The 27,443-nt window shown below is 35.9% G+C and overlaps 1 protein-coding gene across 8 annotated transcripts in view; it reads right to left on the reverse strand.

Annotated features, from left to right (window-relative positions):
• KIAA1328 (KIAA1328 ortholog) overlaps window positions 1-27,443 on the reverse strand; it is a 335,798-nt gene that overhangs the window by 186,502 nt on the left and 121,853 nt on the right. The gene's annotated exons all lie outside the window — the stretch shown is intronic.

The following is a 27,443-nucleotide window of genomic DNA, read 5'->3' on the forward strand; positions in this document are numbered from 1 at the left end:
TATCCAACTATCCATTCTTCTTCCTTCCCCTCTTTCCTACTTCTCCTATCCTTATATCCATTCTGTCTCTTTAATCAGAGTGTCATTAAAAAGGAAGTCCTGCATCTAATTCAGGTTTTTGGTAGCTAATGTTGTAACCTGTAAAAATCAGTCTAGCAATGATTATATTTAATCATGACAATCGAATTTTCATTGAGTTTGACTCACTATTATTCAACAATAAAATCTGCTACCAGTGGAAAGGTAAAAACATATGCAATATGCCACAGATTCTTTCTGAAAAGGACAGATTTCACTCAAGCTAACAAGCCCAGCTGTGACTAGTTCATCTCCTCAAGTAGTAAACTTACTGATTATGGGAATTTATAAACTTCTCATATCCAGGCATTAGTCACTACCACTCCAGGTAGTCAGTAGTCATGTGTGGCTATTAAAATTGAAGTAAGTCAAGCAGAGAAAGACAATTATCATATGGTTTCACTTATTTGTGGAACATAAGGAATAGCATGGGGGACATTAGGAGAAGGAAAGGAAAAATGAAGGGGGGAAATCAGAGTGGGAGACGAACCATGACAGACTATGGACTCCAGGAAACAATCTGAGGGTTTTAGAAGGGAGGAGTGTGGGGGGATGGATTAGCCCAGTGACGGTTATTAACGAGGGCATGTATTGCATGGAGCACTGGGTGTTATATGTAAACAATGAATCATGGAACACTACATCAAAAACTAATGATGTACTATATGATGACTAACATAATAAAAAAATTAAATTAAAATTAAATTAAATATTCAGTTTCACTAGCCACATTTCAAGTGCTCAAGTGTTACCATATTGGACAGTGCACACATAGAACAGTTCCATATAATCGCAGATAGTTCTACTGGACAGCACTGTTCTAGGAGATGTTCTGTTAACAGGGTACTTAGATTCACAATTGATTTCTCTATGTTTTTCCTTGTTTTGCTTGTATTCCCGCTGTACCTCATCTGGAGGCTATCATGAGAAACATAAGCATATATCTAAGACACATATAAAAAATATAGGTATAAAAAATAAACAATAGAGTTTTTAAAGTAGCCATGTGGTAGGACTTTATAATTATTATTTCTCTAAAAGATATAGGTTTGGCATTAATTCTAACTGAAGGGGAATAAAAGCTTTAACTTTCCTTTTTTAAATTATTTTATTTGGAAAAGTTATTTAGGAACAATATCAACTGGGTAAAGATGGTCAAAAGGTATAACTTCCAATTATAAGAAAATTAAGTTGTGAAGATACAATGTGCAACATGATGACTGTTGTTACCAATACTGTATTATATGTTTGAGAGTTGCTAAGAGTAGATCCGAAAAGTTCTCATCCCAAAGAAAAACATTCGTAACTACATGAAGGTGATGCACAATAACCTAACGTGGTAATCATTTTGCAATAGATGAATAGATCAAATCATTATGTTGTACATCTTAAACTTACATTATGTTATATGTCAATTATATCTCCATAATGCTGGAAAAAGAATATAAGTGAAAAAAATGAGTAGGAGAAAAAAAGAATATCAAACAATAAAAAAGTTGTAAAAACCAAGTACATCAAAACTCATATACCCTTTACCCAGACTTACATATTATTACATTATACCCCACTTTCTTCAGCATTTGCATATTTAGACATTTGCACACACACATATGTAATATTTTTGAGATGCCTGAGAGTAACTTACATACATCATGACCCTTTATCCCCAAATACTTCAGTGGCCATTTCTTATGAATAGGAATATTCTCTTATATAACCACAGTACAGTTATAAATTCCATAAACTTTATGTAATCTACCATCAACATTCTGATTTTATCAGCTGACCTAATAATGTCCTGTACAGTATATTCCTGCCAACATTACAGGATATAGTCTAGAGTCAGATACTGCATTTAACTGTCATTATCTCTTAATTCTCTTTTAATCTGGAATATTTCCACAGTTTTTGTCTTTTAGGATGTTTCCATTTTTGAAGTGTATAGTCCCCTTGTTCATTTAGTAGAAGGTTCATCATTTTGTGTTTGATGTTTCCTTGAGATTTAGATTCAGGCTCAATGGGAAAACTGAAGAGATGATGTGTTCTTATGGTTTAATATCTGGAGACTTTTAGAGTCTACCAGTCTTTCTTGGGAACTGTTAATTTTGATCACCTGGACAATTTTTCCACCCTGTATAATTACTGTTTTTTTTCTCCCTTACAATTAATAAGCAGTGTAAGGGGAGACTAACTTAAAGGCTATGCAAATACCCTGATCTTCCTTCTCATTTTCCCCTTGACTGAGCAGCCATTGATGACTCTTGCTTGATTCAATTTTTTTCGTGATGGTTTCAAAATAATAAATTTTCAACTTCAGCACTTCTTCCTTACCAGTTGGCCTTCAGCACTATACTGTAAATGAAACTCCTCCTTCCTCCTGCATCCATGTATGTATGTATGTATTACTGGTATAGACTCATGAATGTCTATTTTCCCCAATAGTGTACAATTCATTTCTAGTCCAAGTTATTTATGTAAGTTCTTAGTATGTAATATAGTTCCCATATTGGGTAATATTACTTTCAAATGAAGTGATGACTGGGTTATTAACATAATACACCAAACTGGCTGGAAATGTAAGTCCTGGTCTCTGATGACCAGAAAGCGGGGACAGGCAGAGGAGGGGAGAGAGAATGTAGAAGGCTGGATGGAAGTGTTCTCACGTGAACATCAGACTCATGGAAAGAAAGGACCTGGAATGACAGCAACCACAGACTTTCCAGCTATAGCTGTTAGCCACAAATGGAAATGTCCTATTTTATGTTTTGAAAACTGGTTTCTATTTAAGGGACCACATATGGTTAATGAGTAAAGCTTCTGTGCAAGAAAATTCCTGAGAAATTATGATGCACAGCAAAATGGGGCTAAAATACATGTAAAAGAATGGCAAAAGTGGCAGCATTAGTTGAGTATGAATAAAATCAGGACTACAGTTCAATATAAAGATATGTCATAGTGGTGCAGCAACTCCACACTTACTTTTTCCCTCACCAAAACTAAGAACTATACAGTATTGTCTTGTATCCTCCCCTTCACTATCCAATTCAATCAGTGCTCAAAGTTTCTAAAGAAATGTGATTTTTTTTCAACAGTTAATTCAGAGCTGCAGGAAAGGGCAGACTTGTCATTAAATAACTACCCTTGAAAAGGAGAAATCTTATGAAGTAAAAGACTTTTTTCTGCATGTGAAAATTTAGAAGTAAAATTTCCGGCTAGGTATATTCGAGATGACACTCATAGAAATTAATTTCAGTTTCCAGAGTATGCTGTGCTTTAAAGACAGAAAAAGTAGAATCATAGTGACAATCCCACTGGTCGGAAGATAGGAAAACAGCTGCAGTCAGCAAGGAAAGCTCACCAGGCAGTCTTCTGAGAGTTTGTGAGGTAAATATGTCACTCAGTAGACACAACTTTCACACAGCAGACCCTGACACATTTGGTGGTAAAAAGAAAAAAAAAAAGTGGAGGGGAAGGTTGCACAAGGGGCAGAAAAAGTGAAGGAGAAATGAGAAATAAAAAAATAATAGAAGTTAGAATGGAAAGGACCTTAGAGGTTTTTCTTTTTCCCCTCTACTTTCTCATCTTCTATCAAAGAAAATGAAAGCTCAAAGTAGTTAAATGATTTATTCAAGTGCACACAACTGAATTATAGAAAGCAAAAATTAGAACCCTCAACTCATTTTCAACCAAATAGCAAGAGCACTGACCTTGAGATCACAAAGTCTGGGTTTGAGTTTTCACTACAACTGGCTCATTCAATGGGCCTGGGTAAGTCAGAGCACCTTATGAACACCTTGAAAGAATCTTACTGGTGGTTTAAGCAAAGTGAATTAACAGATTTCTGTGAGTAGGGACTGGATTAGCACTAACAGCTTCAAGTTAATGTTAAGAAGTCCCTAAAACAGACTCTGAAATGTAAGTGGTGAGACCTGTAGAAACCAGAGAGAACTTATTACCTTATTGTACACAAGGGATAAAATTTCAAATAATACTGAGGGTATAAACAGAATAAATATGGGGAAAATACACTTGCATTATCTTCCCAGTTCTCTCCACCCCACTCTTTGAAACCAAAAATAAAAGTCTAGAAGTAAGGTATTAGACTCTGTTTCTCTATGTAAGATGGAGTTTTGAGGGTTCTTCATATATTTTACATACAATTTTATCGGATATGCAGTTTATGAAGATTTTCTCAGAGTTTATGATTTGAATTTTCATTCCCATATCAGTGTCTTTAAAAACCTGGTTCTTAATTTTGATGAAGTGCAATTTATCAATTTTCCTTTTATGAATTATGCTCATGGTATTGATTCTAAGAAATTTTTCCTTAACTCAAGGTGAAAGGTTTTTTTTAAAAATGTTTTCTTCTAGCAGTTTTATAGCTTTATGTTTTATATTTAAGTTTAGGTATAACTGATTATATATCAAGTTTAATTCTGGATGCTGTATTCTGTTCCATTGATCTATTTGTTTATATTTACATTACTACAGCAGCTTCATTACTACACTTTAAAAATAAGATCCTTCACATTTTAACATGAATTTCAGAATCAATTTCTACAAAAAAAGCCTGCTGGAATTTCAGTTGGTATTGTGTTGAATCTATACATTTGGGGAGAATTGACACATTAACAATATTAGTTTTCTCATCTATAAACATGGTATATCTTTCCATGTATTTAGGTGTTCTTTAAATTCTTTTGCAGAGTAGTTGTAGGGTATAGGTCACATTTACCTCTGAGTACTTCATATATTTTGATGCTATTACAAAATGGCATTTAAAAAAATTTAATAATTTAAAATGTTTTAAAGTTTCAATATGCCACCTTGTTATTAATATACAGATATACAATTGAACATAAATATTTTTACTGTGGTATAATACATAAAATTTACCATCTTAACCATTTTTAAGTACGCGGTTCAGTGGTATTAAATAAGTAATAACGTTGTGCGACCATCACCACCATTCATCTTCATAACTCTTTCCATTTTATAAAACTGAAACTCTATACCCATTAAACAATAGCCCCCATTCCCTAACCTGCAGCTACTGGCAACAATTTTACTTTTTGTCTCTAGGATTTTGATCACTGTAAGTACCTCATACAAGTGTTATACAATTAATTTTTGTACATTGATCTTGTACTTTGCAATCTTCCTAAACTCATATAACTTCTAGTACTTTTTTAGTAATTAGTAAAAAGTCCATGTGTACACTCATACTTTGTGTAGACTTACATTCTGATCATGTTATTTTCACATAAAGGTAATTTTAGTGCTTTTCCAATCTGTATGTCTTTTATTTCTTTTTGCATTGGCTAGAACTTCCCTTACAGTATTACATAGAAGTGGGAGAAAATTACTTTGCCTTTCTTGATCTTTCACCATTAAAAGTACAATGTTATCTGTAAGTTTTTGTGAGATGCCTTTATCAGGTTAAAGACATTCTCTTCTATTCTTAGTTTTGGAGTTTTATCATGAATGGAAGTGGGTTTTCTCAAATTTTTATTTTTTACACCTAGATGTAATGTACTTTTCATCTTCTGACTGCTAATATGGTGAGTTACATTGATTTGATTTTCAAATGTTAAAAAAACCTCACATTGAGATAAACAACTTAGTTATGTATTATTTTTATATTGTTGAAGTTATTAAAATTGTGTTATTTTTGCATCTAATTTATGAGGAATATTTGTCTGCAGTGTTCTTTCCTGGTAATGTCTCTGGTTTTGTGTCAGAGTAATGGCCTCATATAATGAGCTTCGAAGTATTATTTCTTGAATTTTCTGGGAAGTATGCGTAGAATTAGTACTATTTCTATCTTTTTGTTTATTATTGAATTATAGTTGACATACATTATATTAATTTCAGTTAAACAACACAGTGATTTTACAATTCTTTACATCACTCAGTGCTCACCATAATAAGTGTAGGCACCATCTGTCAACATACATTATTACAATATTAACTATACTCCCTATGCTGTACTTTTCATTTCCATGACTTATAACTGGAAGTTTGTATATTTTATTCCCCTTTACCTATTTAGCTCATTCCTCCCACCCACCTCTCCTTTGGGAACCACCACTTTATTCTTTGTATTTAAGAGGATATTTTTGGGGGGCACCTGGGTGGCTCAGTGGGTTAAGTGTCTGCCTTCAGCTCAGGTCGTGATCCCAGGGTCCTGGGATTGAGCCCCACATTGGGCTCCCTGCTCAGCAGGGAGTCTGCTTCTTCTTCTCTCTCACTCTCTCTCTTTCTACCCCTCCTCCTGCTCTCTCACTCACTCGCTCTCTTTCTCAAAGTAAAATAAATAAAATCTTTTAAAAAAAGAGTACATTTTTTGTTATTGCTCATTTTGTTTTATTGTTTAGATTCTCTCTATATAGAAATCATATGGTATTTGTCTTTCTCTATTTATTTCACTTAGCATAATATCCGTTAGGTCCATCCATGTTGTTATAAATGGAAAGATCTCATTCTTTTTTATGGCTGAGTAATATTCCATTATGTTTGTATAAATATGTGTGCGTGTATATGCATACGCATACCACATCTTCTTTGCCCATTTGTCTATCTATGGACATTCAGGTTGCTTCCATATTTGACTATTGTAAATAATGCTGCAATAAGCATAGGGGTGCATATATTTTTTCAAATTAGTGTTTTCATTTTCTTTGGGTAAATATCCAGTAGTAGAATCACTGGATCATATGGTATTTCTATTTTTAGTGCTTTGAGGAAACTCTAAATTATTTTCCAGAGTAGCTACATCAATTTACATTCCCACCAACAGTGCATGAATGTTGTCTTTTCTCCACATCCTCACCAACACATCATTTTTGTCTTTTTGGTACCAGTCATTCTGACCAGTGTTAGGTGATTATCTCATTATGGTTTTGATTTACATTTCCCTGATGATTAGTGATGCTGAGCAACTTTTCATGTGTCTGTTGGTCATGTGTATGTCTTCTTTGAGAAAATGTCTATTCACGTTCTCTGCCTATTTTTTAATTGTTGTTTTTTTTTTTTGTGTTGAGTTGTATAAATACTTTATAATCTTGGATATTAACCCCTTACCACTTGCAAATATCTTCTCCCATTCAGTAGGCTGCCTTTTTGTTTTGCTGATGGTTTCCTTTACTGTGCAAAAGCTTTTTATTTTGGTGTTGTCCCAACAGTTGATTTTATTTCCCTTGCCTGAGAAGACATATCCATAAATATGTAGCTAAGAATGATGTCCAAGAAATTATTGCATATGTTTTCTTTTAGGAGTTTTATGGTTTTAGGTCTCAATAGGTCTTTAATCCATTTTGAGTTTATTTTTGTGTATGGTGTAAGAAAGTCTTCAAGTTTCATTCTTTTGCATGTAGCTGTCCCATTTTCTCAATCCCATTTATTTAAAGGACTTTTCCCCCATTGTTTTTTCTTGCCTTCCTCTTACCTGTTACAGATTAACTGACCATAAGCATAGGTTTATTTCCCTATCCTGTTGCACTGATCTATGTGTTAATTTTTGTGCCAGTACCATGCTGTTTTTGATTACTACAGCTTTGTAGCCTACCTTGAAATCTGAGATTGTGATACCTCCAGCTTTGCTCTTCTTTCTCAAGATTACTTTGGCTATTCAAGATCTTTTGTGATGTCATACAAATTTTAGTACTGTGAAAAATGCTGTTGAAATTTTCATAGGGACTACATTGAATCTGTAGGTTGCTTTTGATAATACAGACATTTTAACAATAGTAATTCTTCCAATCCATGAGCATGGTCTATCTTTCCATTTGTTTGTGCCATCTTCAGTTTCTTTCATCAATGTCTTATAGTTTCCAGAGTGTGGGTGTTAAATCTCCTGGGTAAATGTATCCATAGGTATTCATTCTTTTTGGTGCAATTGCAAATAAGATTGTTTTCTTAATTTTTCTTACTCACACTTTGTTATTAGTGTATAGAAACAACAGAATTCTATATATTAACTTTGTATCCTGCGATTTTACTGAAATCATTTATCAGTTCTAATAGTTTTTTTGGTGGAGTCTTTAGGGTTTTCTATATATAGTATCATGTCATCTGGAAATAGTGACAGTTTTACTTCTTTCTTACCAATTTGGATGCCTTTTCTTTTTCTTGTCTGATTGCTGCAGCTAGGACTTCCAGTACTATGTTGAATAAAAGTGGGGAGAGTGGACATTCTTATACTGTTCCTATCTTAGAGGAAAAGCTTTCAGTTTTTTTGCCATTGACTATGACGTTAGCTGTGGGTTTTTAAAAGATATGGCCTTTATTATGTTGAGGTATATTCCCTCTAAACCCACTTTGTTGAGTTTTTATCATGAATGGATGTTGTATTTTGTCAAATCCTTTCTTTGCGTCTACTGAGATGATTATATGGTTTTTACCCATCCTCTTGTTAATGTGATGTATCACATTAATTGATTTGCAAATCTGAACTACCCTTGCATCCCTGGGATAAATCCTACTTGATCATAATGAATGACCATTTTAACATATTTTTTAACTAAGTCTGCTAATATTTTGTTGAGGATTTTTTGCATCTATGTTCATCATGGATATCAGTCTGTAGTTTTCTTTTTAGTACTATTTATTTCTTAAATAAACAATAACGTTTGGTAGCATTTACCAGTGAAGCCATCTGAACCTAATGTTTTTTTGGGGAAGACTATGAATTCAATTACTATTATAGAGCTATTCAGGTTATCTATTTCTCCTTAAGCAAGCTTTGGTATTTCATGTTTTTCAAGGAATTTGTCCTTTATGTACGTTGCCAAAGTTACCAACATAAAGATGTTCAATAAAATCCTTGTTTTCCTTTTTACATCTGTAGAAATTGTAGTAATGTTATATATCCCATTCTTGATATTGATAATTGGTTACTTTTTTTTTTTTTTTTTTTTGACCAGTCTGCCTAGAGGTTTATCAACGTTATGGGTCTTCTCAAAGAACCACGTTTTGGTTTCAATGATTTCTCTCTCTTTTTAGTTTTCTATTTCATTGATTTCTGCTCCAGTTTTTTTTTTTTTTTTTCTTCTTACTTTGGACTTAAATTTCTCCATTTGTACTTTCTTAAGGCAAAACTGAAATGATTTATTTGAAACCTTTCTTTCTGATATAGACAGTCTTACATGCTTCTAAGTACTACTTTATCTGCATCACACAAATTTTGATATTTGTGTTTTCATCTTCATTTGATTCAGTACACATTATAATTTCCCTTTGATTTCTTCTATGACACATGGGTTGTTTAGACATTTATCATTTAGTTTCAAATATTTGGTGATTTCAGAGACAACTTTCTGTGGTGGATTTCTAATTTAATCCCACTGTGGTGAGAAAAGTACTTTGAGTAACTTGAATCATTTTAAACTTATTGTGACTTGTTTTAAGGTAGAATATAAACTGTCTTATCAAATGTTCTGTGTTCACTGGAAAAAACTGCACTAGACTATTGGGTGTTTTCTTTAAAAGTCACATCAAATTGGCTAATGTAATTCATTTTTTACATCCTTTAATAGTTTTCTGCTTAACTGTTCTATCAATTATTGAAAGGATATTAAAATATCTGACTAAAATTGTCGATATATCCATTTCTCTTTGCAGTTTTATCACTTTTTGCTTCATGTATTTTGAAACTAAGTCCACGAACATTTAGTATTACTATACTGTCTTGATGAACTGAACACTTTATCATTATGAAATGACCTTTTTCTGAAATATTCTCTGCTCTAAAATATACATCATCTGATATTAACTTAGCTAGTCCAACTTTCTTTTTATTAATGTTAATATGTACACCTTTTTCTCTCAACCTTTTACTTTTAATCTTGCTATTTGTTTTCAAGTTGTCCCTTCCATTTTTTGTTCCCTTTTCTCTCTTCTTCTTCCTTCTTTTGGATTATTTTTTTATGATTCCAGTCAATCTACTCTGTTAATAGCTATAACTTTCTGTCATATTATTTTTGGAACTGATTTAGAGTTGATGGCATACATCTTAACTTATCACAGCATATTTTCAGGAGATACTATGCCACTACAGATATCATATAAGAAACCTTACAACATAGTATATTAATTATCCTCACCTAGTTTTTGTACTACTGTTATACATTTTGCTTCTACATGTTATAAACCCCACATTATATTATCTTTCTTAAAAATTATCTTTTACTCTTAAACAGACTTTAATCATAAAGAATATTATTTTATATTTACTCACATAATTACCATTTCTGGTATTCATTATTTTGCGTTAAGTCCCTATTTCTATCTACTTTCATTTCTTTTGGTTTGAAAGAATTCCTTTAACATTTCTTGTAATGCAGGCTTGTAGGTGAAGAATTTTTTTGAGCTTCTAGCATCCAAAAAAGTCTTTATTTCACCTTTACTTTTGAAAGATATTTTTTGTTCAGCATAGAATTCTAACTTGAAATTTTTTTCTTTCAGTAATTTAAAGAGATCATTCCACTGTCTTCTCACTTATATTATTTGACTAAAAAAAAAAATCTGCTTGCATCTTCATCTTTCTTTCTCTTTATGTGCCATGGTTTTTCCTCTGGCTGCTTTTAAGAATTTTTCCTTATTACTGGTTCGGTTTTAAGTAATTTGATTATGATGTGACTTCATAGAGATTCTGCCATCTTTTTTGGGCTTTTAATTTACTGATCCCCTTAGATCCAAGGGTTTATAGTTTTCATAATACTAGAAAAATTGAGGCCATTATTTCTTCAAATATTTCTTTTCTACCCTCCTTCCCTGACTCTCCCTTCCCCCAAGCCCATCATGGATCTCTAATTACACATATATTAGGCTACCTGAAGTTTTTCTACACCTCTGTTCCACAGCTCTTAAGTTCAGTTCCTTTTCTTTTGGTCCTTTTTTGTCTCTGCTTAATTTTCAGTAGTTCCCATTGCAATGTCTTCATTTTACTAATCTTTTCCTGTGCAATGTTAAAATTGGTATTAATTCCTTCCAGTATTTTTTCATTGCAGTTAGTCTTTAGAAGTCTGATTTGAGGGTTGGAGTTAAGATGGCAGAGGAGTAGGAGATCCCTTTTTCAGCCGGTCCCCTGAGTCGAGCTGGATAGATACCAGACCAGCCTGAACATCCATGGAATCAGCCTGAGACGCAGGAAGATACATCTGGATCGCTACAAATGAACATCTCCAGTGCTGAGTACTGAGGTGCGAAGTGGGGAGCTGTGAAACCACGCATAGATATCGGAAGATAAACAGAAGGGGGAGGGAGCCGCCGTATTCAGGCGCCGGGAAGCGGTAGCCATCTGCACAGGGGAGCGGGTGGACTCGCAGACCGGCACCCGCGAGAGAGCAGACTGAGACCGTGAGCGGGGAGCGCGCGCCACCAGACTTCTCACGGAGCCCCAGTGTGCTCACTGGAACCAGACTGAGACTGGGAGCTCTGGGAGCCCGCGGGGGCGGCTGGTGGTGTTAGAAACACTAAGGACAGAGACGCACCGGCCCTGGAAGTGAGGGCTGGGATGCCGGGTGTGGGGCGCACATCCCGGGACACTGCAGGGTTGAGCAGCACCAACAGAAACAGAGTTAAAGTGGCCAGAACATCAGTGGAGAACCGTCTGCAATCCCTCTGTTCTGAGACAGAGGCTGAGATTCAGCCACTGCTGCTCTGACTCTCAGAAGAGGCACAGCAAACCACCAGGGAAAGCCACCAGAGAACAAAAGCCTGGAAATACTGGCTCACGGTGTGCCCATCCCCATCCCCCTCGCAGGGGACACGGAGACTCTACCCAGACAGGGTTGCCTGAGTATCGGCGGGGCAGGCCCCACCCCCAGAACACAGAAGGCAGGCTGAAAAATCAAGAAGCCCACAACCCGGGGTGCCTGGGTGGCGCAGTCATTGAGCGCCTGTCTCCAGCTTAGGGCGTGATCCCAGCGTTCGGAAAGGAGTCCCTCATCGGGCTCCTCCGCTGGGAGCCTGCTTCTTCCTCTCCCACTCCCCTGCTTGTATTCCCTCTCTCGCTGGCTGTCTCTCTGTCACATAAATAAATAAGATCTTTAAAAAAAAAAAAGAAGAAGCCCACATCTCTAAGATCCCTATAAAACAAGGGCACACGGCCTGGGTCCCGGACAATAATTTGGGCTCTGGACAACCCTGCAACCTCTCCTCATCAGAATGACAAGAAGGAGAAGTCCCCCCCAGCAAAGAAAAGACAATGAGTCTGTGGCCTCTGCCACAGAACTAATGAATATGGATATAACCAAATTATCAGAAATGGAATTCAGAGTAACAATGGTCAAGATGATGTGTAGACTTGAAAAAAGTATTAACGAAAATGTTAATGAGAATATAGAATCTCTAAGGGCGGAAATGAGAGCGAATTTGGCAGAAATTAAAAATTCTATGAGCCAAATGCAGTCAAAACTAGAGGCTCTGACGGCCAGGGTGAATGAGGCAAAAGAACGAAGTGGTGAATTGGAGGATGGGTTAGTAGAACAAAAAGCTAAAATAGAATCAGGACTCAAAAAAATCCATGCTCAGGAATGTAGATTACGGGAGATTACTGACTCAATGAAACGTTCCAATGTCAGAATCATCGGCATCCCCAAGGGGGTGGAGAAAAACAGAGGTCTAGAAGAGATATTTGAACAAATTGTAGCTGAAAACTTCCCTAATCTAGCAAGGGAAACAAACATTCGTGTCCAAGAGGCAGAGAGGACCCCTCCCAAGCTCAACCACGACAAACCTACACCATGTCACGTCATAGTGCAATTCGCAAACATTAGATCCAAGGATACAGTACTGAAAGCGGCCAGGACAAAGAAATTTCTCATGTACCAAGGCAAAGGTATCAGAATTACATCAGACCTGTCTACACAGACCTGGAATGAGAGAAAGGGTTGGGGGGGCATTTTTAAAGCTCTATCACAGAAAAACATGCAGCCAAGGATCCTTTATCCAGCAAGGCTGTCATTCAGAATGGATGGAGAAATAAAGACCTTCCAGAATCGCCAGTCATTGACCAATTTTGTAACCATGAAACCAGCCCTACAGGAGATATTAAGGGGGGTTCTATAAAAGTAAAACAGCGCCAAGAGTGATACAGAACAGAAAGTAACAATCTATAGAAACAAAGACTTTACTGGCAACATGGCATCATTAAAATCATATCTCTCAATAATCAGTCTCAATGTAAATGGCCTAAATGCTCCCATAATGACACAGGGTTGCAGATTGGATAAAAAGAAATGACCCATCCATTTGCTGTCTACAAGAGACTCATTTTGAACCTAAAGATACATCCAAACTGAAAATGAAGGGATGGAATACCAATTTCACGCCAATAGACCTCAAAAGAAAGCTGGGGTAGCAATTCTCATAACAGACAGATTGGATTTTAAACTAAAGACTACAGTTAGAGACACAGAAGGGCACTATATTATTCTTAAAGAATGTATCCAACAAGTGGATATGACAATTATAAATATATATGCCCCCAACAGGGAGCAGCAAGATACACAAGCCAACTCTTAACCAGAATAAAGAGACATACAGATAAAAATACGTTAATAGTAGGGGACCTCAACACTCCACTATCAGCAATAGACAGAGAACCGGAGCAGAAAACCAACATAGAACAAGAGCTTTGAATGCCATACTCGACGAGTTGGACCTCATAGATATATATAGAACACTACACCCCAGAACCAAAGAATACTCATTCTATTCTAATGCCCATGGAACATTTTCAAGAATAGACCATATTCTGGGACACAAAACAGGTCTCAACCGATACCAAAAGATTGAAATTATTCCCTGCATATTCTCAGACCACAACGCTCTGAAATTGGAACTCAACCACAAGGAAAAATTTGGAAGAAACTCAAACACTTGGAGACTAAGAACCATCCTGCTCAGGAATGACTCGATAAAACAGGAAATCAAAAATCAATTTAAACAATTTATGGACACCAACGAGAATGAAAACACAACGGTCCAAAACCTATGGGATACTGCAAAGGCAGTCCTAAGGGGGATATACATAGCCATCCAAGCCTCACTCAAAAGAATAGAAAAATCTAAAATGCAGTTTTTATATTCTCACCTCAAGAAGCTGGAACAGCAACAGAGGGACAAGCCTAATTCACGCACGAGGAAGCAGTTGACCAAGATTAGAGCTGAAATCAATGAATTAGAAATCAGGAGCATAGTAGAGCAGATCAACAGGACTAGAAGGTGGTTCTTTGAGAGAATCAATAAAATTGACAATCCTCTGGCAAGACTTATCCAAAAGAATAGAGAAAGGACCCAAATTAATAAAATTATGAATGAAAAAGGAGAGGTCATGACCAACACCAATGAAATTGGAAGGATTATTAGAAACTTTTATCAACAGCTTTATGCCAATAAATTAAGCAATCTGGAAGAGATGGAGGCCTTCCTGGAAACCTATAAACTACCAAGACTGAAACAGGAAGAAATTGATTTTTTAAACAGGCCAATTAATTATGAAGAGATTGAGTCAGTGATAAACAACCTTCCAAATAACAAAACTCCAGGCCCGGACAGTTTTCCTGGGGAATTCTACCACACATTCAAAGAAGAAATAATACCTATTCTCCTAAAGCTATTTCAAAAAATAGAAACAGAAGGAAAGCTACCAAACTCATTCTATGAGGCCAATATTACCTTGATCCACAAACCAGGCAAAGACCCCCTCAAAAAGGAGAATTATAGACCGATCTCCCTAATGAATATGGATGCCACAATCCTCAACAAGATCCTGGCTAATAGAATCCAACAGTACATTAAAAGGATTATCCATCATGACCAAGTGGGATTCATCCCTGGGATGCAAGCGTGGTTCAACATTCGCAAATTGATCAGCGTGATACATCATATCAATAAGAAAAGACTCATGAACCATATGATCCTCTCAATGGATGCAGAAAAAGCATTTTACAAAATACAGCATCCTTTCCTGATTAAAACCCTTCAGAGTGTAGGAATAGAGGGTACATTTCTCAAGCTCATAAAAGCCATCTATAAAAAGCCTACAGCAAATATTATTCTCAATGGTGAAAAGCTGGAAGCCTTTCTCTTAAGAGCAGGAACACAACAAGGATGACCACTCTCGCCACTATTATTCTACATAGTACTAGAAGTCCTTGCAACAGCAATCAGACAACAAAAAGGGATAAAAGGTATCCAAATCAGCAGTGAAGAAGTCAAAATGTCTCTCTTCGCAGATGACATGATACTCTATATGGAAAACCCAAAAGAATCCACTCCCAAACTAGTAGAAGTTATAGAGCAATTCAGTAATGTGGTGGGATACAAAATCAATGCTCAGATATCAGTTGCATTTCTATACACAAATAATGAGACTGAAGAAAGAGAAATTAGGGAATCCATCCCATTTACAACAGCACCAAAAACCGTATGTTACCTTGGAATTAACTTAACCAGAGACATAAAGGACCTATATTCTAGAAACTATAAATCACTCTTGAAAGACATTGAGGAAGACACAAAAAGATGGAAAAATATTCCATGCTCATGGATCAGAAGAATTAACATAGTTAAAATGTCCACGTTACCCAGAGCAATCTACACTTTCAATGCTATCCTGATCAAAATACCGATGACGTTTTTCAAGGAACTGGAACAAATAGTCCTTAAATTTGTATGGAACCAGAAAAGGTCCCAAATCTCCAAGGAACTGTTGAAAAGGAAAAACAAAGCTGGGGGCATCACAATGCCGGATTTCGAGCTGTACTACAAAGCTGTGATCACAAAGACAGCATGGTACTGGCACAAAAACAGACACATAGACCAATGGAACAGAATAGAGAACCCAGAAATGGACCCTCAGCTCTTTGGGCAGCTAATCTTTGATACAGCAGGAAAAAAAGTCCGGTGGAAAAAAGATAGTCTCTTCAATAAATGGTGCTGGGAAAATTGGACAGCTACATGCAAAAGAATGAAACTTGACCACTCTCTCACACCATACACAAAGATAAACTCCAAATGGATGAAAGACCTCGATGTGAGACAGGAATCCATGAAAATCCTAGAGGAGAACATAAGCAGCAACCTCTATGACATCGGCCAAAGCAACCTTTTTCATGACACATCTCCAAAGGCAAGAGAAACAAAAGATAAAATGAACCTGTGGGTCTTCATCAAGATAAAAAGCTTCTGCACAGCTAAGGAAACAGTCAAAAAAACTAAGAGGCAGTTCACGGAATGGGAGAAGATATTTGTAAATGATACTACAGATAAAAGACTGATATCCAAGATCTACAAAGAACTTCTCAAACTCAATACACGAGAAACAAATAAACAAATAAAAAATGGGCAGAAGATATGAACAGACACTTTTCCAATGATGACATACAAATGGCTAACAGACACATGAAAAAATGTTCAAAATCATTAGCCATCAGGGAAATTCAAATCAAAACCACACTGAGATACCACCTTACGCCAGTTAGAATGGCAAAAATTCGGGGCGCCTGGGTGGCACAGCGGTTGGGTGTCTGCCTTCGGCTCAGGGCGTGATCCCGGCATTATGGGATCGAGCCCCATATCAGGCTCCTCCACTGTGAGCCTGCTTCTTCCTCTCCCACTCCCCCTGCTTGTGTTCCCTCTCTCGCTGGCTGTCTCTATCTCTGTCGAATAAATGAATAAAATCTTTAAAAAAAGAAAAAAGAATGGCAAAAATTCACAAGGCAAGAAACAACAATTGCTGGAGAGGATGTGGAGAAAGGGGATCCCTCCTACATGGTTGGTGGGAACGCAAGTTGGTACAGCCACTCTGGAAAACAGTGTGGAGGTCCCTTAAAAAGTTAAAAATTGAGCTACCCTATGATCCAGCCATTGCACTACTGGGTATTTACCCCAAAGATACAGACGTAGTGAAGAGAAGGGCCATATGCACCCCAATGGTCATAGCAGCATTGTCCACAATAGCTAAATCGTGGAAGGAGCCGAGATGCCCTTCAACAGATGACTGGATTAAGAAGCTGTGGTCCATATATACAATGGAATATTACTCAGCTATCGGAAAGAACGAGTTCTCAACATTTGCTGCAATGTGGACGGCACTGGAGGAGATTATGCTAAGTGAAATAAGTCAAGCAGAGAAAGACAATCATCATATGATTTCTCTCATCTATGGAACATAAGAACTAGGAAGATCAGTAGGGGAAGAAAGGGATAAAGAAAGGGGGGGTAATCAGTTGGGGGAATGAAGCATGAGAGACTATGGAGTATGAGAAACTAACTGAGGGCCTCAGAGGGGAGGGTTGGGGGAATGGGATAGACTGGTGATGGGTAGTAAGGAGGTCACGTATTGCATGGTGCACTGGGTGTTATACGCAAACTAATGAATCATTGAACTTTACATCGGAAACCGGGGATGTAGTGTATGGTGACTAACATAATATAATAAAAAAAACATTAAAATTAAAAAAAAAAAGAAGTCTGATTTGAGACTTTAAAAATATATATTGTTTCTAGTTAACAGGCTCATCTTTCCTCTAACTTCTTGAAAATACGTAATGCAATGCAGTTAAAATAACTTTAGTGTCTTTGTCTATTAATTCTATAATCTACGTCATTTTGGGGTTGATTTTTATGGATTTTGTCTCATTTGGGGTCTATTTTCCTCCTTTATGGGGCTAGTAATTTTTTTTCAGGGCTAGTAATTTTTGACTGGATGTCAAGCACTGTGAATTTTACCTTTTTGGTTGCTGGATATTTTTGTATTTATTTTTGGCTATAAATATGCTTGTGCTTTATTTTGGGCGCAGTTAACTTACTTGGAAATATATCCTACCAAGTACTGCTTTTCAGGTTTTTTTTGGGGAGAGCCACAGCATTCTTTAGTCTAGGGTTGCTTCCGTCCCTCTACTGAACAAATACCCTTCTGAGTACTGTACCTGATGCCAGTTTGGCTGGTAGAAACAGTATCTATTCACAGCCTTATGTAAGTTCCAAGAATTTTTCCTCTTTTGTTGGTTTTTTCTCCAGACTCATCAGGTTTTTTTCATACTTATGCATTCATCATTGCTTAGGTTAAAACTTGAGAGAGGCCCTCTACCAATCTCTGGGGAAATCTCTCATTGCAGCTCTCTCTTTATTGATGTTCTGCCTTGCAATCTCACACTATCTTGGCCTCCTCAAGCACCCAGCTCCATTTTCTCACAGTCTGGAAACCACCTGTCTCTGCTTGGGTTCCCCCTCTCTGCCTTGCCAGTTGGAATCTCCCTCCAGTTAGCATCCTTCAGCAACTATGGCTCACCTAGATTGTTTCTCCTCTTTCAGGGATCACACTCTTCAGTGTCTAATGTCCAATATTTTGAAAACCTTTGTATAACATATTCTGTCCAGTTTTCTATTTGTTTTACTGCATATATTCAGTTGCAGTTATTCTATCCTGTCTGGAAGTGGAAGTACTGGAAAATCTTTATTTGTTTTTCTTGTGAATTTTTTTATTATGTCCAGTTAGCCAACACATAATACATCATTAGTTTTTGATATAGTGTTCAGCGATTCATTAATTGTGTATAACACCCAGTGTTCATTGCAACACGTGCCCTCCTTAATACCCATCACCCAGTTACCCCATCCCTATACCCTCCTCCGTTCTGTAATCCTCTTTAAACTAGGAATGAAAATAGGTTTTGTGCTAATTCAGATTGACTAATGAAGGCTATTAAGACTATGATAAAGATTATGAGGTCACCTCTGTGTAGCAGGTAACAACAGCATGCACACTGGCTGTTTACTTACAACTCTGAATTGCACCAAAGTAATCCTTAAATCCTATGATTACAAAAGTGAATATGGCAAATGACTCTTAACCAAAGAGAAATCAAGAAAATACAAGATGGTAGGGACTGCAGCCCCAAGATTGTGTGGCACTGAGTAATGGCAGTGGGAGTAATGAGACAGATAGTGAAGTAATTTTGGCATATAGTCACAGGTGAAGACCTTTATTTAAGAAGTCTTCCATTTGCAAGTGATCGTAAACAACACAAGCTTCTTTGAATGAGTAGGGGGACTGATGGTAGGGTGGAAAGAAAAGCCAGAGAGAGACAGAACTTGAAAATCATCTAGAGACTTGGAGGGAAATAAGAAGCCAAAGAACAATAGGGGAAAAAGACGGAAAGAAACAAGAGTAAATAATGAGTAGTGACAGAAAAGTTTTAGCAATGGACTAGAGAAAAATGATACTAATAAAAAGGAAGGTAATAGCCACAGCAATTAGCAAAATGAGCTGAAGGCCACCTAGGTATGGCTTCATAAAGGACGCTAATGAACTGGGTGAATCTTAGCAGCTCTTCTCAATCACCTCTGACTTCTGCTAAACCCTTCTCCATTCCTTCAGCTTTTGTGATGGGCAGCTGACACATTTTCTAATCTCCTGCAGTTACTTATTTGGAGATGCCAGACTGGTCTCATAAACTGGTCTCATGACCTATTTATGTGCCTTTCCTCTTACTGAGTTTTCTTCTTCCTTTAACAGCAATCTTGTACCTCTATTTTTCTTTTTATATTGCAATATTCTCAAAGGGCTCATCTATGTATGCCCTACCCAGTCAGTCTCTATCACATAGCCTTGTTATTATCTGAAATTTAATTTCTTTTTCCCTGTTAAATTGTCTTTTGAGATTAAATGGTCCACAAAGGTAGGATCTGTATCCAGAACACTCAGCACATAGTAGGTGCTCTATAGACATTTGTCAAATAAATAATTCCATCTTTACCTATCTGTTCCACTTATCTTTCTCCCATATGAGAAAATTAATCTTTACACATTGACATGAACTTTAAAATTTCAATCAGATAATGAGTGTTATTACTATAATGACAGGATTAACCAATCAAAAACGGCATCAAAAGACTAACATTAAGACAATAGTAAATAAATGTCTTTCATGTTGATTTGGTTTTCAGTGATTATGAGACTTAGAGTATGTCACCAAATAATTATTTATTATTATTCAATCTCTTCTCTCAAATTGGTAGGAAATGGTCTGTGATAATTTGCATAGCTGTCTGAACAAGTAATAAAAAGGCCATAATAAATAAGATAATGGGAAAAAATATACTGAAAAGTAAAACATTTAAGAACTAGTAAGAATAATCCATGCTGCAGACTGGACAGCCACCATGACTTCTCTAGCACAAAGTTCATATATTTAAATACCAGAAAAATCAAGAATTTAGACAACTGAAAATAAAGATACAAATTTTCACAAAACAAAGTAGAATTTTACGTAGAGAAATACGCCCCAAGAATTTCATAAATTTCCAGATACTCAAATACTGCTGTGGTATACAATTTGCTTAACTTCTCGCCTATGGCAAGCAGCTTCTCAGATGAACCCAATGACCCCTATCTCCTGGTATTCCTGCCCTTGTGTGTGATCATCTCCCTTTGTGTACACCAGAACCTACGACTTGCCTCTAATGCAGCACAAGTGATGAAAAAGCACTCCTCCTTCAATCAGGTTACATAAAACGACAACTTCTGTCTTGCTAGTAGACTTTTACCCTCTCGGCTCTTGTACACTTTGATGAAACAAGTAGCCACCCTGGAGAGGCCTACATCGCAAGGAACTGAGGGTGGCCTCCAGCCATTAGCCAGCTAGGAGGCCCATAACCCAAAAACCCATAACAAACTGATTTCTGCCAACCACCATGTGATGAGCATGGAAGCAGATCCTACCCCTCCTTGGTCAAGCCTTCACATAAGAATACGGCCTCTGTCAACAGCTTCACTGCGGCCTGCAAGCACAGGAATCAGCTAGACTTGACTGAATTTCTGACCCAAGAAACTGTGGAAAAATAAATGTGTATTTTAAGCCACTAAATTTTGTGGCTATTTGTTACAAAGAAGAGATAACTGATACACTCCCTTCAAAGATGGAATATCTCATGGTCTTGTTGCATGAATTAAATGACATGTATTAAATATGAAAAATTAAATTTAGCTTAAAGTACAAATATTAGATGGCTATGCTTGCTTTCCAGTTAAGTAACTTGTGACATTCCAACCAACAGTCAGGAGAACATAGTTCATTAAAAATATAAAACAAATTTTGGTAACAACTTTAGAGTGACTTATACCCTGCACTTTATTTTCATGGTATTTTTTTACATTAATAGATTTTTTTAAAGAGCACCTTTAAATTTAAAAATAGATTTAAAAAATTTTAAATACACAAGATATACTCTCCTCGCTTCACTTCATGTTTCCCTGATTTTGAACATCTTCCATTAGTGTAGTTCATTTGTTACAACTGATTAATCAATATTGATGCATTATTATTACCTGAAGTTCATAAAATCCATAGCTTACATTAGGGTTTACTCTTTTTGTCTTTGTGTTATGGAGTTCCATGGGCTTTGAGAAATGCTCTACCCATTTATTTCTCCCCCTCAATTGACCCCAGGCAATCATTGATCTTTTTACTGTCTATATAGGTTTGCCTTTACCTTATCCTTTCTTTGAGATGTGATTTCCTATAGTAATAGAACTTATTCTTTAAAAGACCAGTAACATGTAGTGAGTCAGAGTTAGTAAATGTGACCAAGTATTCAGACTTCTCATGTTCTTTATTGGAGTTCTCCTTACTTTAGATGTCAGCAAATTCTTCTGCATTTCGATAAAGCATTCTGGTCTGTCTCTCCTTCTTCTCTCTCAGGTGCATTCTTTATACTACCTATTTTTTTATAATAATATTTTAAGTTTTGTCACATTTTAACTTTACTTTTGGGTAAAGGACACCAGAATAGCAGAGAAGCCAAAATCCTATGTATTAGGCTTAAGAATATATTTGATTGGTGGTGGTGGCAGACTTATAGCTACCCTTCTAATTGTTTGCCTTAGTCCAATCCACACAATTCACAGTGGCACAGAAATTCAATAGGTACAGTCATCTTAGGATTCAAAATTCATGCACAGTATGCCATATTTAGTCAACAAAGTTTGCTGGGACTTGAGGACCTTCATTATCATTATGATTCATACCAACGGACCACACTTTAATATTAATTCCCCTTGAAGAGAGAATCTTTGCCACATGCCTGATACAGTAACAGATTTATTAAGTTTACCCATCTGTCAAGGGTAGCATGTCTTATTCTTTTTCCTTGGCTATTAAAAGTATATACTTTATTGATCAGCATTATTTCTTGACTTAAAGTTACAATTGTTAGAGTAGATTTGGATAACAGACCTATACGCACACTGAATTTACCAGCAAGACACCCAGACATTTTGAAATGGTCTTAATATGGTTCTGAAAAGCAGGCACTATTCTGGGATCTCTTGATTTTTGTAGTTACTGGAATCTCAGAACATCCACTAGATTTTTTCTTTCTTATTAAGGATTTTATGTACCATAAAATAATACTTTTATCCTTATTTAAAGGCAATACTTCTGGTTACTATTAATTACAAAAGACTAAATGATATATTGTGATCAGAGTTAAAGTTCAGATGGCTACTGTAATATGCATAGAGAGCACTGCACCTAAAAAAAACCCCAAAAACTGGTGCTGAAAAAAATCAGAATCTTAGGTTTCAAAAAAAGTTGTCCTTAATGTTGGAATAATACTGAAGTTAAATTTTGTGGATAGTAAAAAAAAAAAATTGTGGATGGTATAAAGTGTCTAAATTTATCTTTTCTCTAAGTGTCCAATTGTCCTATCAATACCTGTTGAAAAGATTATTTTTTCCCAATGAATTGCATTAGCATCTTTGTTGCAAATCAACTTACCATCATTGCTAGAGTTTATTTCTGAATTCATAGCTCTGTTCCATCGATCTATATGTCCATCATATAAATGGCAGTACTATACTGTTGTGAATACTGTATGTCTTGTTTTCTATTTCTGCATAACTGCCACAAATGCAGTGGTTCAAAATAACACAAATTCATTAGTTCATTGTTCAGTAGGTCAGAAGTCCAGGCAGGCTTGGTTAGATTCTCTGCTTGGTTTCTCCTAAGACTGAAAGATGTCAGCTGGGCTGGGCTCTAATCTGGAATATTTGAGGAAGAACCCGCTTCCAAACTCATCCAGGTTGTTGAAAGAATACATTCCTTGTGCTTGTATGATTTGACAAGGGGAGAAAGTTATGTGAATCAGGTTAAAATTTTATTATACTGTAGCTTTAGAGTACATTTTGAAATTGGAAAGAATAATCTTCAAATTTGCTCTTTTTTCTGAAATTTTTTTCAGCTATTCTTATTCCTTTGTAATTCCATATAAATTTTATCACCTTATCAATTCCTGCAAAAACCAAATTATCAAAATCTGCTGGAAACCTGATAAAAATTGCAACCAATCTACAGATGAACTTGGAAAGAACTGCCACTTTGACGACCTTGTGTCTTGCAATCCATAAACATGGCATAATTTCCATTTATTTAGATCTCAATTTTTCTCATCAATGTTCTGTTGTTTTCAGTGTATAAGTCTTACACTGCTTTTATAAAATATATCCATTTTTAAGTTGTTCATTGGTAGTAAACAGAAATAAAATTGACTTTTGCCTATTGATCTTGTATCCTGCAACCTTGCTGAACTCATTTATTAGCGCTACCAGTTTTTTTTGATTCCTTAAGATTTTCTACATACAAGATCACATTGTTTATGAATAAAGAGTTTTATCCCAGTAACAGAAAACTTTCTCCAATATAGCTCTCTTCCTCCCTTTGCACAAATACACATACATACCATCTTTATATCTTATAAGCTCAACGATACAGTTTTATAATTATTGTATTAATCAGGTATCTTTTAAGTTATTTAAGAAAAGAGAGATACATAATTTCTTTTACCAGCACACTACTTCTCAGTGAATTTGAATTACTGTCTTATGTCATTTCTTTTCATACGAACAAACTTCTATTGGTATTTATTGTAAGGCAGGTAAGCTAGTAACCAACTCTCTCAGTCTTTTTTTATTTAGGAACATCTTTATGTCATCTTCACTTATGAAGGATAGCTTTCCTTCACTGCTAGGTTGTTTTTTTCCCCCTTCAGCTCTTTGACTATGTATGCCATCCTATTGCCTCTTCCCTCCATTCTTTCTGATGAGAAGTCAGCTGTTAATCGTATTATTGTTATATCCATAGATCTTTCGTTCTGTGAGGAGCTTAGTATATTTGAGCAGACATTCTATTATAGATACCAAAGAGCATAACTTTTTCTTTGATTTGGTTTGTCAGAGTATGGTGAAACTTCTGAACTGCCAATAAAATCTGGGCTTCTTATTACAAACTCAAAGGTAGCTTAGTACTAGATGGAATTAAAATAAATATTACACATTAATTACACAATAAATGCATAAAATTAGATAGAATTAAAATGGCAAGGAACTCAATTACCACATGACTACATATGGTAGTTAAACAACAACAAAAATTTAACCAAAAAAATACATGAAAATAGTCACAGAACAGAAAGTAGTCCTAAGACATTGTGGCCCTATGCACAACAAAAACTCTTCTGACAAAACTATGGAGACAATGGTAGTAGAAATCACCAAGAAACATTAAACATATACCCAGCAACGATTTATCTTTAGTATATTTCAAGTTCTGTTCAATCCATGACCCAAATTAAGAAACATGGAACAAGTAATTATGAACAAGATAGAAAAGTTTCTATAAAAGGCCTTTTACCAGATCAGAATAGCAGAGATTAATATCTACTGCCCATGGCTGAAAAGTAGTAATGATTTTGTCCAATTTATAGAAAAGGAGAAATCTCAAAGAGATTCCAAATCTCCCTTTTTATATCTTCTTGACAAAAAAATGAAGAGGTAAGAAAAACAATAAGGTAGACTTACATACCAACATTTTTGAGTGACAGTGGAAGAAGTTACTCAAATACCTAGGCTTTCTCTTAATATAAAGAATACTCCAGAAATGCCGTAACATTTCTAAAATGGTAGAGCCTATCAAATAAGACTAAAGTAGAAGTTATAAGCATCATAGTTTGAGGTGACATTAAGTTCAGATTCACGAAAGAGAAATAACACTCAACTGTGATAAGAAAAGGTATACTCTAAAATGTACATTGGCCAAAAGCATGGCTACTATATCCTCCCACATCCAAGACCACAGTTATACTGTGGGTAAGAGCTATTTCTTAAGATAGGGAAAAGAAGTAACAGATACACATCAATGAAATATTTTAATCTTAATAGAACAAGTGAAAAACATTTCTAGAATCCACAAGTAATCCAGGATAAATAAGTGAGAAAATTCACCTTTAAGGAATAGCAAGAAAGAGGATGAGGGAGAAACAAGGAAAAAATTCACCTCATAAATGGAGTAGTTTTAAGGAAATGGCAGAAGTCAAAGAAGAAAATCATACAGTAGTGCATTCTTCTGGAGAAGTGTGTATTTAATTAAACTATAAGCAAAATTTATAATATGCAATTTGAGCCAGATGCCACCAATGCAAAGAAGAAAACAGAAAAACTCTCTTAGAGTCAAATAAATGCCTCATGAAAAATGAACTGCTGCCATCTCCATCACAAAATCTGGAGATTACTTAAATTAAAAAAACACCTTATTTTCAGAACAAATAAAATTTAATGTTTATCTGACATCCTCATTCAGGATCAGAGTCATTACAGTGATACCCTTTCTGACATAAAGCAAACTTATTAACCAAATTTACCCAATTCCCATGAAAGGGAATAAGAAGGTGGTTATCTTTGTTCAGGTAAAAGAAGCCTGTCACAAAGAACAGAACAGGAAGCAAGATGACAATCTCCAGTTGGCATTCAAAAAGAAACTTATTTTCCCTCTCTAAATTCAATGGCAGAGCCTATAAGTGGCTTCAATTTAATTTTCATTGCACATAAGACATAATGACTTGACCAGGCACTTCCTGAAAACATGGTTTTAAAATTTTCTCATGACTAAGTCAAAATGAAAATTCAAAAGTGTCTTTTTGATTCTGTTTTTGAGGGTGCTCTCTCCATGTACTTGGCCAACATCTTCATTCTACCATTAGTGATTTTTTTTTTTAGTTTTGTTCCTCAAAGTTAAGGTTAGAGAGTCAGTGTTAATTATGATGGGTCTCCAGTGAAACCTCCAAGAATCACTAGCTTAAACATAAAACATTAATACCTGAGAAAGTTTTCTTTTCCCCCAATTTCAGAAGTAGATTAAAAAAAAAAAAAAAAAAGAATGAGGCCTTCTAATCTAGAAGTCTATAGAGCCCCCTAGATGCCTTCAGAGCCCTCCAGTAACTATTTCTTGACTCTCAGTCTATATCTTTAAGGTCCTAAGGCTCTATACTGGCAAATGAAAAACGCTCTGCCTCTCCTCCAATACCTTTGCCAAATGGGTTGCCCTTTCATTTTTGTGCCCCCTAACACACCTATGTTATACAGAGAGAAGGACTGGAAATACAAAAGCAAAGTTCAGAAATCTGATCTTTATGGTACAATTTTCTCTAGACCACCTGAGAACAAGAGACAAAGACCACCTTCAAAACTGCCTGCCCTGCTTTCAAAGTGGCAGGGAAAATCCAGCTAAACCATCAAGACTAGCTGCCACCATCCTCTGCCTCATCTTATAGCCCAGGCTTTTCAGAAAACAGAACAAAAGAAACTATTTCAAGTTAGAATACTTGCGCCATTTTTTTAAAGTTCATTTATTTTTCTTAGTAATCTCTACGCCCAACATGGGGCTTGCTTGAACTCACCATCCCGAGATCGAGTCACATGCTCTACTGACTGGACAGCCAGGTGAGGCCATTTCTTATAAATCTTGTGACTTCAAAACAAGGATATGTTATAAATCTGAGCTACACAACATTCCAGCAAAATTATTATTTATTATCTTAACCTTTCCATGAGTCTAAACTTTAAGTTCAAAAACTGAAGTTTTCTTGGCCCAAACCCAACCTATGTGAGATAGTGGTCTCTAGGCTGAACAGCAATGATGTTCTTTAGAAGGGTTGCAAAAAACCATTCACAGGACCTGATATTATTCAAAAGGGGAAGATAACACTTCAGCACATTAGCCAGGCTTTAATACTTAATATGAATTGCTTGGACCCTACTGCACAGTTTTTTTTCTGCAATGCTTTAGTATATAAGACTTACTGTTCTCGTACGTTTGAAGATTTAAATTTATTTGGATATGAAAAAGATACCAAATATCACTTGTTAGAGGGCAAGAAGTAAGTTTTAGGACTTGTTTCACATCACAACTGGCAGGGTTCTGAACTGTCATTTAATTATACAACATATACCATTTAATGATATGTATATAAATGTTATATTCAAAGACTTTCATATATACTTATGTGATTAATAATATACA

This window comes from Ursus arctos, unplaced genomic scaffold, assembly GCF_023065955.2.
Source record: "Ursus arctos isolate Adak ecotype North America unplaced genomic scaffold, UrsArc2.0 scaffold_17, whole genome shotgun sequence".
In the NCBI taxonomy this organism is placed as follows: domain Eukaryota; kingdom Metazoa; phylum Chordata; class Mammalia; order Carnivora; family Ursidae; genus Ursus; species Ursus arctos.